This window comes from Nanorana parkeri, unplaced genomic scaffold (genome assembly GCF_000935625.1).
Source record: "Nanorana parkeri isolate BGI_ZX_2015 unplaced genomic scaffold, ASM93562v1 scaffold2214, whole genome shotgun sequence".
In the NCBI taxonomy this organism is placed as follows: Eukaryota; Metazoa; Chordata; class Amphibia; order Anura; family Dicroglossidae; genus Nanorana; species Nanorana parkeri.
The window spans coordinates 67,001-77,598 of record NW_017308482.1 but is presented as its reverse complement, the minus strand read 5'-3'; positions in this window follow the sequence as shown (position 1 = coordinate 77,598).

Here is a 10,598-nt window from a genome sequence, read left to right as displayed (position 1 = left end):
TAAAAAGTAAAAGATGATAAGATAAATAAAAATGTTAACAAGTCAAAACATAAATAAAAAAGTGATAAAAAAGTAATAAATAAATACAAAATTGAAATGAATCCTGCTGCCCCTGCCATCCAGTTGCCATTCTCCATTGGGGGGGTTTGGGGAGGGGGGCGCATTGAGGAACCTGGCCTTGAGGCAGCAGAGAGAGTAAATCGGGCCCTGATTACATACAATTTTTTAATTTCTCTGGCTCTCTGTGCTTCTCCATGCAGTGCAGGCAGATCATGGCTGGTGGGAGGGGCCTGCGGGGTGCTGTACATGGCTTCCCGGAGAGCCCCGAGGATAAGGTGAGTAATTCTGCTTTATTTGAGCTCCCTAGACAAAATAAAAACTTAAACCCTTTTGAAGGATAGCTCCACTGCAAGGATAAGATTTTTAAATACCTGAAGTTCTTCTTTAATTTTTTGTTAAGATCGCAGTTTTATACAAATAATAAAAAAGATATAAAATATTTTTTTAATTCATAAATCTAGAATTAAAAAAAATTCTTCCCACTCTGACATCCCATACCACCTCATTCAGGGCTCAACAGAGAAGTGCGGTGGTGTAGTGGTTAGTGCTTTTGCTATGCAGCACTGAGGGTCATCAGTTCAAATCCCAATCAGGATGCTATCTGCAAGGAGTTCACATGTTCTTCCTGTGCTTGGTGGGTTTCCTCCCACACTCCAAAGACAAGCTGGTGGGTTCATAGGTCCTGTATGCAACTGTGCACTTTGTAAATTGTCAGCGCTATATAAATGCCCATAATAAGCAATTAAGTGCAGAAGGAGGAGGGGCTAAGCACAGAGTTAAAATTCACATAATAGAACCACCTGCGTTGGGGGGCTTCCTGGACACCGTAGACCAGGGGTGTCAAACTCAATTTAATCGTGGGCCGCATCAACATTATGGTTGCCCTCAAAGGGCCTGTAAGACTATATAAATGTATCTAATCTTTATCATAATTGCCTCCATCCATCTGGAGTCCGGCACGCAACTAAGCCCAGAGTCCAATTCATATACTGTTCTGCATTGCTGTATAAATGTATTGCTGGGATTTGTAGTCCCCCTACAAGCGGTGCCATTCTGCACTAGAGTGTGAGCTTTCCCTGTACAGGGAATGATGTGACTGGCTCAGTGTTCTCTGTGCAGCATTGTGGTATATATCAGAGCTATATAAATGTATAATAATAACAGTGTGACTGGCTCAGCGGTGCGGGTGGGGGCGGTGGTTTGCAAAGGCGACGACCGGGCGCGGTAGGGCCCCGGCCTAAAGCCATGTAAGGGGTCCCCGAAATTTCTGAAGGTTGCCCTGGGCTACATATTAGTGTCTGTTCACAATGCAAAGGCACTACAGTCCTTTCTACGGCTACCTTCCTGTGTGTGTGTGTCCGCACCAACTTCAGTTGATGCTTGGCTGCTGCTCCCCCTTCTTTTTTGTGTGTTTTATTTATATATATATATATATATACACACAGTGGCGTAACAATCACCATAGCTATTGCTTCTGACCTGAAGAAGAGAGGTTCACTCTCGAAAGCTTGTCTTCTATATATTGTGTTAGTCCAATAAGAAAGGTATCATTGCACACTGCAATACTGCGTTTTGTTTTTGTTTTTTTATACATCTTCTCTACCGGACTAATACGGCTTACCCATTTACATTACACGATATATATATATATACACACACATACATAAATACATACATACATACATACATGCACTGTATATTATTGTTATTATCATTCTTATTATTATTATTACTGTTATTATTATTTATTTATATTATTTATTTATTACTGTCAGCTAGATAAATATAGAACTTAGACTTGATGTGTAATGTTCCAGGTCACCTCACCTCATCACATCACCTCATATGTGCACATTAAAATATTGTTCAACAAATCACCACATCTTTAGTGTACCAAGCTACCACATCCTTGTTCCCCCCCGATCCCTATAGTTGACATAAAATTTAGATAAATTCCCTGTATTCAAATTGCCAGACAGGCTTATAGGGATAGGAAGAGGGAGGAAGAGGTTGTTTTACATTGCCACAGAACATGGAGGAGATAGTGGAGTGGCTGACAGAGTCTTCATCTTCTCCTTCCTCCCAGAAGCAGAGCAGCCATGTGAGCTGCAACTTCTTCTAATGCGCCCTCTTCTTCCTCCTCCTCCGCTTCTGCGGATCCCACCAGAGACCAGCAATGAGGAGTCGGTGGGATTATTTAATTACATGATGAACCACTTGGTCCAGGAGGAGGATCTTGGTCATGCACAAGAATTCCTCATTTCTGTAAGGGGCATTTCATGGTCTGTGCTCCAAAGGATGCCCTCTCCGTCTCTTCCATCCTTCTAACAGCAGCAACAGGTGCAGCCATGGTTGCACCACCCTCAGGCCGTGCATCAGTCAAGTCCATGGCAGGCGTGTAGGTAGGTGCAGTATGGCCAACGGCCACTAGATGCCCCCATGGGGCCCTGGAGATAGATGCAGCTCTGGCCTGGAGAGACTCTGTGTCCCAGGAAAGTTGATTTATAGGGGGCGCCCGAGAGGGGAAGTGGGCAAAGATTACAGGAGAGCAGAAGTCTAGGACTGTTTGCAGAGTCTCTGGAGAGAGACTGATTCTGAACATAGGCCGGTCCATGGGAAGGACAGGACCAAGCCTAGGTCTATGTAGAGCTACAAAGATTCCCTAGTTTCCCCATAGGGGCAAACCCACCGAGCTAGGACTGACAAGGATGGGATTCCGGAGAATAGTGAAGTGTTAGAAGACTGACGATATTTGCCAGTGGGCCTCTGGCCAAAGTAAGTTGTGGACTCTGGGCTGCACCTGGGCTGATGTACCTCTCTTTCTAAATTGTAACCCTATGCAACCATCAAGAATTGTGCCGTCATCCCACCCGGGGGTGCCTGAAACGTATACTTTGTTCTGTTAATACCTTCAAATAAAACCAACAAAAAGACTATCTGTGTGGTTGTCTTACTTTCGGGGAAACACGGTACAGGAGTGTGATGTTGGACTGTATCGTGGCTGTAACCATCGGAAGAGGGTAGGTGTGCAAAGGGGCTATGCCTGACACAGGGTGCCGTTCATGGTGGCCTTTCTCCCTAAGGGGGAGGAAGCGCCGAGTCCCGCAGAGGCGGTGAAAGCCATGAGGTCCTGTGTACGCAGTACTACACGTGTGGGAGTGTTTGCACGAGGCCAAGGCCGTGGCCCCTGGCCGTGGGGTGTCTGGTTTCGAGTTGCATGCACGGGGTTACCCAGTCAACCCAAAGGGGAACACACACGCAACACCCCAAGAGTGAACCCCGCCTACAGGCGCACTATTTAACGCTCACAAACTCAGCACTCTGGTCTTATGACAGCTTTTAGCACCCTAGCTTCTTATCTCTGGTTTGTCTTAGTCTGTCTTGACCCTCTAGCCTGGCACAGACTACCCACGTCCCTGGAAACAGTGACATAACAATCACCATACAGAGGACGGAAGTAAGCCGGTAGATGTGGTATATCTGGATTTCTCAAAGGCTTTTGATACGGTACCACACAAGCGCTTGCTACACAAGCTGAGGGCTATGGGCATAGATGAGGTGGAGTGTACGTGGATAGAGAACTGGCTACGGGAACGTGTCCAGAGGGTATCTGTAAATGGCACCTTGTCAGACTGGGCTAGTGTAATGAGCGGTGTGCCTCAGGGTTCTGTGCTGGGTCCCATATTGTTTAACTTATTTATTAATGACATCGGGGAGGAAGTTAACAGCGATATTTCCGTGTTTGCTGATGACACAAAAATTGGGAGGGTAATAGACACGGACTTAGACATTATAACATTACAGGAGGACCTGGATAAAATAGGGGAGTGGGCATTAATGTGGCAGATGAGGTTTAATGTCGATAAATGCAAAGTAATGCACTTTGGAATTAAAAATAAACAAATGGGTTATACAATTATGGGTATGCCGCTGGGGAAGTCAGAAATGGAGAAGGATTTGGGGGTCATTGTAGACCACAAACTGAAAGGTAGTTTGCAGTGCCAGGCTGCTGTAAACAAAGCTAGCAGGGTTTTGTCCTGTATTAAAAAGGGGATGTATTGCAGGGACAAGTCTATAATTTTGCCACTTTATAGATCATTGGTTCGACCTCATCTGGAGTACGCGGTCCAGTTCTGGTCACCAGTACTAAGAAAAGATGTCCTTGAGTTGGAAAAAGTCCAGCGGAGGGCAACCAAACTAATTAGGGGTATGGAGGACCAGAGCTACGAGACAAGGCTACTAAATTTAAACATGTTCACATTGGAGGTGAGGAGATTAAGGGGGGATATGATTTCCATGTACAAAATGTTCATTGGTGGTAACAACATTAGCGATAAACTGTTTAAAATTAACTCCATTACAAAAACTAGAGGCCACCACCTAAAATTGGTGGAAAAAAAATTCCAGCACAAGGGGCGAAGGGGGTTCTTCACAGTAAGATCAGTTAGGGTCTGGAACTCACTGCCACAGGCGGTGATTTCATCAAATAATGTGGAATTGTTCAAGAAACTTTTGGACGATTTCTTAAGGGACCGTAATATACAGGGGTACAGGTAATATACAGGGGCACAGGTAATATACAGGGGGACAGGTACTCCTAGAATGAGATCCTAATGGGTTGGACTTGATGGACTAATGTCTTTATTCAACCTCAAATATTATGTAACTATGTAACCATAGCGACCCAGGTGGATGCTATGGGGCCCGGGGCACAGTGGGGCCGGGACAGATGCCGTGCGAGCTGCCTGGGTCGCTATGGGATCCTCTGCTGGTGGCTTTCACTGGCGGCTGAAGATGAACACGCCGCTGTTCAGATCACTGACAGTAATCGTGTTCCTCTCCACAGAGTCAATGAAAGCCAGCAGTTGCGGTGGAGCAGGCTGGACCCGGCAGTGGAGGAGGAGGCGGGGCCTGTGGTCAGCAGCAAGGGAGGAGGTGGGGGCCCGGTGACGGAGAAAGAGGTGGGTCCGGGGACAGCAGAGGAGGCGGGGCCCATCAGCGACCGTGGAGGAAGAGGAGGCGGACAGGTAAGAAGTGCAACCAGCCCACCTGAGGGTGAACCTGCAGAGCCCACCATAGAGAGTCTATGGTGGGCTCTGCAGGGTTACCCTCAGGTGGGATCTTGAATGGGCTCTGCAAGGGGTATAACTAAAAATGCCCTGTGATTTCTACTTACGCCCCTGCCTGGGAGCCTTTGGTGGGGGAGAGCAGCCAACCTCATTATATCTCATCCTCAAGTCTCATTGTGACATCAGGACATTGCCACCATTTCTACACCATCAGGCGGCAACAGAACCAGCATAACCATCTACTCTGTTGGGTAGATCTAACCTTACTGCGTGTCCTGAGGACTGTCGTGTGATTGCCAAGATCACACTTTTATATGTACATGAGCAGAAAGCTGTTGCTTGTTCACAAAATTATTTATGGACAGACAGCAACACATCAGTGACCAGCACAAGTGTTATTTCTTAGTCAGCGCTTCCGGCGGTTAACACAAGTCTCTATAAAGTGCTGACACCCCACCCAGTATTGCTGCTGGCACACGCAAGAGTTACTTGAAAGTCTACAATATCACAAGCAGTGATGTGCTAAATCATTAGTAAGTCAGGGGAATTGGCAACATATACAAATTTCTTTCAATGATTTTGGCTATATGTAAGTGGATGAGTGCAGCATGCAGAAGACGCAACACACAATACAATAAAATGCACATGTACGTGTACTCCAGATCTGGATTCCCCGCAGATCAGACAGATCTACATGCACATACTTAGGTGAATTAAAAAAAATTACAACTTGACCACTCACATGCCTGATTATCTCCATTCATAGGTAAAATGTAACTAATAGGGATACTTTTCTAGTACCAGTGCCGATACTTGCCGATACTTGGCATTTGCCGATACTTGCCGATACTTGGCATTTTCATGAGAACTCCCAGGGTTGTAGCGGTGGCAGCTGGGACCGGGCTCTGGTGCTCCACCACTGTCCTGAGATCATTAGTCTGTATTACATAGTTACATAGTATTTGAGGTTGAATAAAGACATAAGTCCATCAAGTCCAACCTTTTGTGTGTTTTTATAGGTCCCTGAGTCATCTCGTTCTTAAGAGTACCTGTACCCCTGTACTTTACGGTCTCTTACAGTATTGTTTTAGAAAAACTGTCACATGACACTAAACAAAAATGTATCAGTACTCGTACTCGCAAAACTGGTATCTGTGCATCCCTTTATTTATATTTATAAAACCAAAATCGTACATTATAACAGAGATGTACAAATCCCGGGAGCTCCGTGTGCTCCTTACACATGACAGCTGCCTCCTGACTTTAGAATTTTTCTCTAGTCCAGTCTTGGAGCTCAAAAGTATCGGTACTTGTACCGAGTACTGTACTTGGTATCTGTGCAACCCTAATAACTAATCAAGGTAGATGTAGACTCTAACTGGATGGCATTTGGTTTGCTCTCGCACTGTGTATCATATATGAGTGGAATTTCTTTTTTTTACTTCTTGTCTTCTACTTTCTAAAATGCTGTTTCTATATTTTTCATCCTCTTTCCCATTCTCAGTGCCGCTGATCTCCTTCAGCAATTTTTACAATTTTCCAACCAGGGGTCAGCTGAGGACATCAAGAACCATATGGCAAACGTTGCACTTTGTTGGGTGACAGTTCACAAATAAGGATCATATCTACGAAAAAACATAACACTGAGGGGTATATTTATAAAGCCGCCATTCTGGCACTTACTAAACATGCACTGCAGGTTATTCTTCCTGGTACATACTGTATGTTTTAAATAGGGAGTAGGAGTGCCAATATTTTTTTTCTCGGTACTCCCCGATACCGAATACCGATACCAGAAGTCCCATTAAGGATGCCAGGCGGCGTTTAATAACTCCCACCTGGGGAAGCCTTCCCCATGCTGCTCCTCACTAGGTGACGAGAAAGCATGGAGCCGGCTTGCTGGCCAATCAGGAAGCCGGGCACCATGTAATGACGCGGCAACCGGCTTCCTGATTGGCCGGGAGGCCAGATCCATGCTCCCTCATCACGAGGTGATGAGGGAGCATGAAGCCGGCTTCCCGGCTAATCAGAAAGCCAGGCGCCCTGTCATTACATGGCGCCCGGCTTCCTGTATGGCCAGCTTCCAGACCAATCAGGAAGCCGGTCGAGTCAATATACGCTGCCCAGCTTCCTGATTGGCCGGGAAGCTGGCTCCATGCTTTCTCGTCACCAAGTGATGAGGGAGCATGGATCTGGCTTCCAGGCCAATCAGAAAGCCTGGTAGCGTGTAATGACTCACTGCCGGCTTCCTGATACTGGAAGTTCAGGTATGGGGCCAGGCATCGGAGCATGTGGGCGAGTATGAGTACTCGCCCAAATACTTGGAATCAGCACCGATAACAATACTAGTATCGGTATCAGTGCATCCCTAGATTTAAATGTCAGTAATGGTTTCACCACCAGTAAACGTTTGGTGAAAGTCACATTCACCTCTCTATATACTAGATATGCTCCTACATTAAATAAACTAAGTGACCCTAAACACACGGGATCCACAAAAACACCCTCTCAAAATAAAAGAAATGAAAAAAAGGTAGATATTTTTTAAGCAAATATTCCCGGAGCAGCTTAGTTAGCAAAATTAAGAGTTTGCTCTTCAGAAAAAAATCACAGATGTCAGAAATTATAATTTCACTTTAATCACTCGTTTCTAGTATTAACTGCTGTATTCATAATCCCATAGTAGAAATCCAAACATTGCTCTGATCCATAAGGAGTGTACAGGTATGAGAGATGAAGTGGTTATGCTAGGGACACTGCTAGACCCTGGCACCCAGCGTACATGCCTGAGGTCTTCTACGGAGTGCCTCAAGTCCTTTATTGAGTGGCCAAGATCTTCTACTGGCTGCCCCGTGTCTTCTACTGTGTGCCAAAGGTTTTCTACTGACAGTCCCAGGTCTTTCACTGAGCGCCCTAGATCTTCTACTAAGTGCCCCCAGGTCTTCCATTGAGTGCCCAGGTCTTTTATTGCATGCCCTGAGTTTTCTACTGAGTGCCCCAGGTCTTCTACTTAGTGCCCCAGGTCTTCTACTAAGTGCCCCAGCTCTTCTACTAAGTGCCCCTGGTCTTCTACTAAGTGCCCCAGGTCTTCTATTGGGTGGACCAGATCTTTTACTAAGTGCCCCAGGTCTTCTACTGAGTGGACCAGATCTTTTACTAAGTGACCCAGGTCTTCTACTGAGTGCCCTAGATCTTCTAGTAGGTGCCCCGTGTCTTCTACTGAGTGCCCCGCGTCTTCTATTGAGTGCCCAGATCCTCTATTGCATGCCCTGGGGTTTCTACTGAGTGTCCAAGGTCTTCTACTAAGTGTCTCAGATCTTCTACTGAGTGCCCCAGGTCTTCTACTGAGTGCCCCAGGTCTTGTACTGAGTGGCCCAGATCTTTTACTAAGTGCCCCAGGTCTTCTACTGCATGCTCTAGGTCTTCTAAGTGTCTCAGGTCTTCCACTGAGTGCCCTAGATCTTCTAGTAAGTGCCCCGTGTCTTCTAGTAAGTGCCCCGTGTCTTCTACTGAGTGTCCCAGATCTTCTATTGAGTGCCCAGATCCTCTATTGGACATATAAACAGAAAAAAACAAGAGAGAGAGCGCTACTACCTAGAGAAAACTTGCATTGAATGGCATCTATTCATAAGAGAAAGAACAAATGTGTGTAACTTACGGTTGGAAGTCTGCAAATGTATCAAGGATGGTGAAACAGTGACCGGTATCTAGAGAGAGTCCAAAGCAAAATGCTGCAGCGATGGATGGATGAGGGGGCACTGTGAAAAAGGAGGCACTGTGAAAAATCCTAGCGGCACGCGTGCACGGCTGGCCAGGCCGGGCCACGGTGGCTATGGGAGGGAGGACCATCTCCCATGTGTCAGATTTAAAGTGCTCCGTGCCTCCCGCCACACGTCTTTGCACTGAGGCTTGATAAAGAGGCTGTGCCTCGAAACGCGTAGCCGTCACGATACAGCGAGCCCGTCCTTGCCCTTGCTCTGAGCCCGTCCTTGCCCTGAGGCCCTTGTACTCGGTACAAGTACAGATACTTTTGAGCTCCAAGACCAGACTAGAGAAAAATTCAAAAGTTAGGAGGCCGCTGTCATGTGTAAGGAGCACATGGAGCTCCCGGGATTTGTACATCTCTGTTTTATTGTACGATTTTGTTTTTTTAAATATATATAAGTGATGCACACATACCAGTTTTGCGAGTACGAGTACTGGTACATTTTTGTTTAGTGTCATGTGACAGCTTTCCTAAAACAATACAGACTAATGATTTCAGGACAGTGGTGGAGCGCCAGAGCCCGGTCCCAGCTGCAACCACTGCAACCATGGTAGTTCTCATGAAAATGCCGAGTATCAGCACTGGTACTCGAAAAGTATCTTTGCATTCTTATTATTGTTTATTTTTTATAATTATTTTCTTGTTTTTTAATAATTTGTTTCTTATTATTTTTTACTTTTTAATCACCTTTTTTATTTAATTATTTCATATTTTTAGTTATGTATTTTTTTATTTATTAACTTTTTTTTTTGATCAATTTAATTTTTTTCACCTAACTTTATTGCTATCACACAGGAGAAAACAATCCCCTGTGTGATAGCCTTGGGAGGTGACAGGTTCTCTTTATTGACGCTGTCACCTCCAAGACAGGAGTTCTAGCACAGCTCTGTGCTGGAACTTCTGTGACAGGTGAGAGAGGAAGAGCACAGCACAGCACAGCACAGCTCTTCCCCCTCACTGTATACACGGAGCGGCAGGGTTAGTTTTAACCCTGCGGCTCTGCTCCCGGCATCGGCAGCCAGTGAGGAGACACTCGGTGGCAGAGCCCGGAGGACGGAGCCAGCGAGGAGAGAGGTAGGTGCGGGGGCGAGGGGGGGGAGGCTGCAGACTTTTTACATGTGATCTCGGCGACATCACAAGGACACCGCTGCCACCCCTCTACGTCCCGCCGCCCCGAGGCATGGCATCAGTGGCCTTGTGGGCAATCCGGGCCTGGGTGCATCCCTAATAATAACACAGGCTAACTAATAAATATTTTGTATGTGTGTGTGTGTGTGTGTGTGTGTGGGGGGGGGGGGTTATTCTCATTTATTTTAGTTACTAAGCTGGTGGCTGACACCGTGGCTTTAAACAGAGCTATGGGTCTGTAAATTTAGGCCATAATATAATCTGCTATATTTCTTTGTTAAACAAAAAAATGTGCATATTATTTAGTCTGTGTGAATGTTATAGGGGGAGAATTTATCAAAACTGGCACAGACAAAATCTGGAGCAATTGTCCATGGCAACCAATCAGCTTCTCTCTTTCCTTTATTAAGCTTAATTGGACAAACTGAAGGTAGAAGCTGATTGGTTGCTGTGGGCAACTACTCCAGATTCTGCCTGCTCCGGTTTTGATAAATTCCCCATGGTATACACATGAAATGTATCAGCACTGATATTCCAACAGCTAATCACTTTTCCTGAGGGCTGAAATCCCCAAA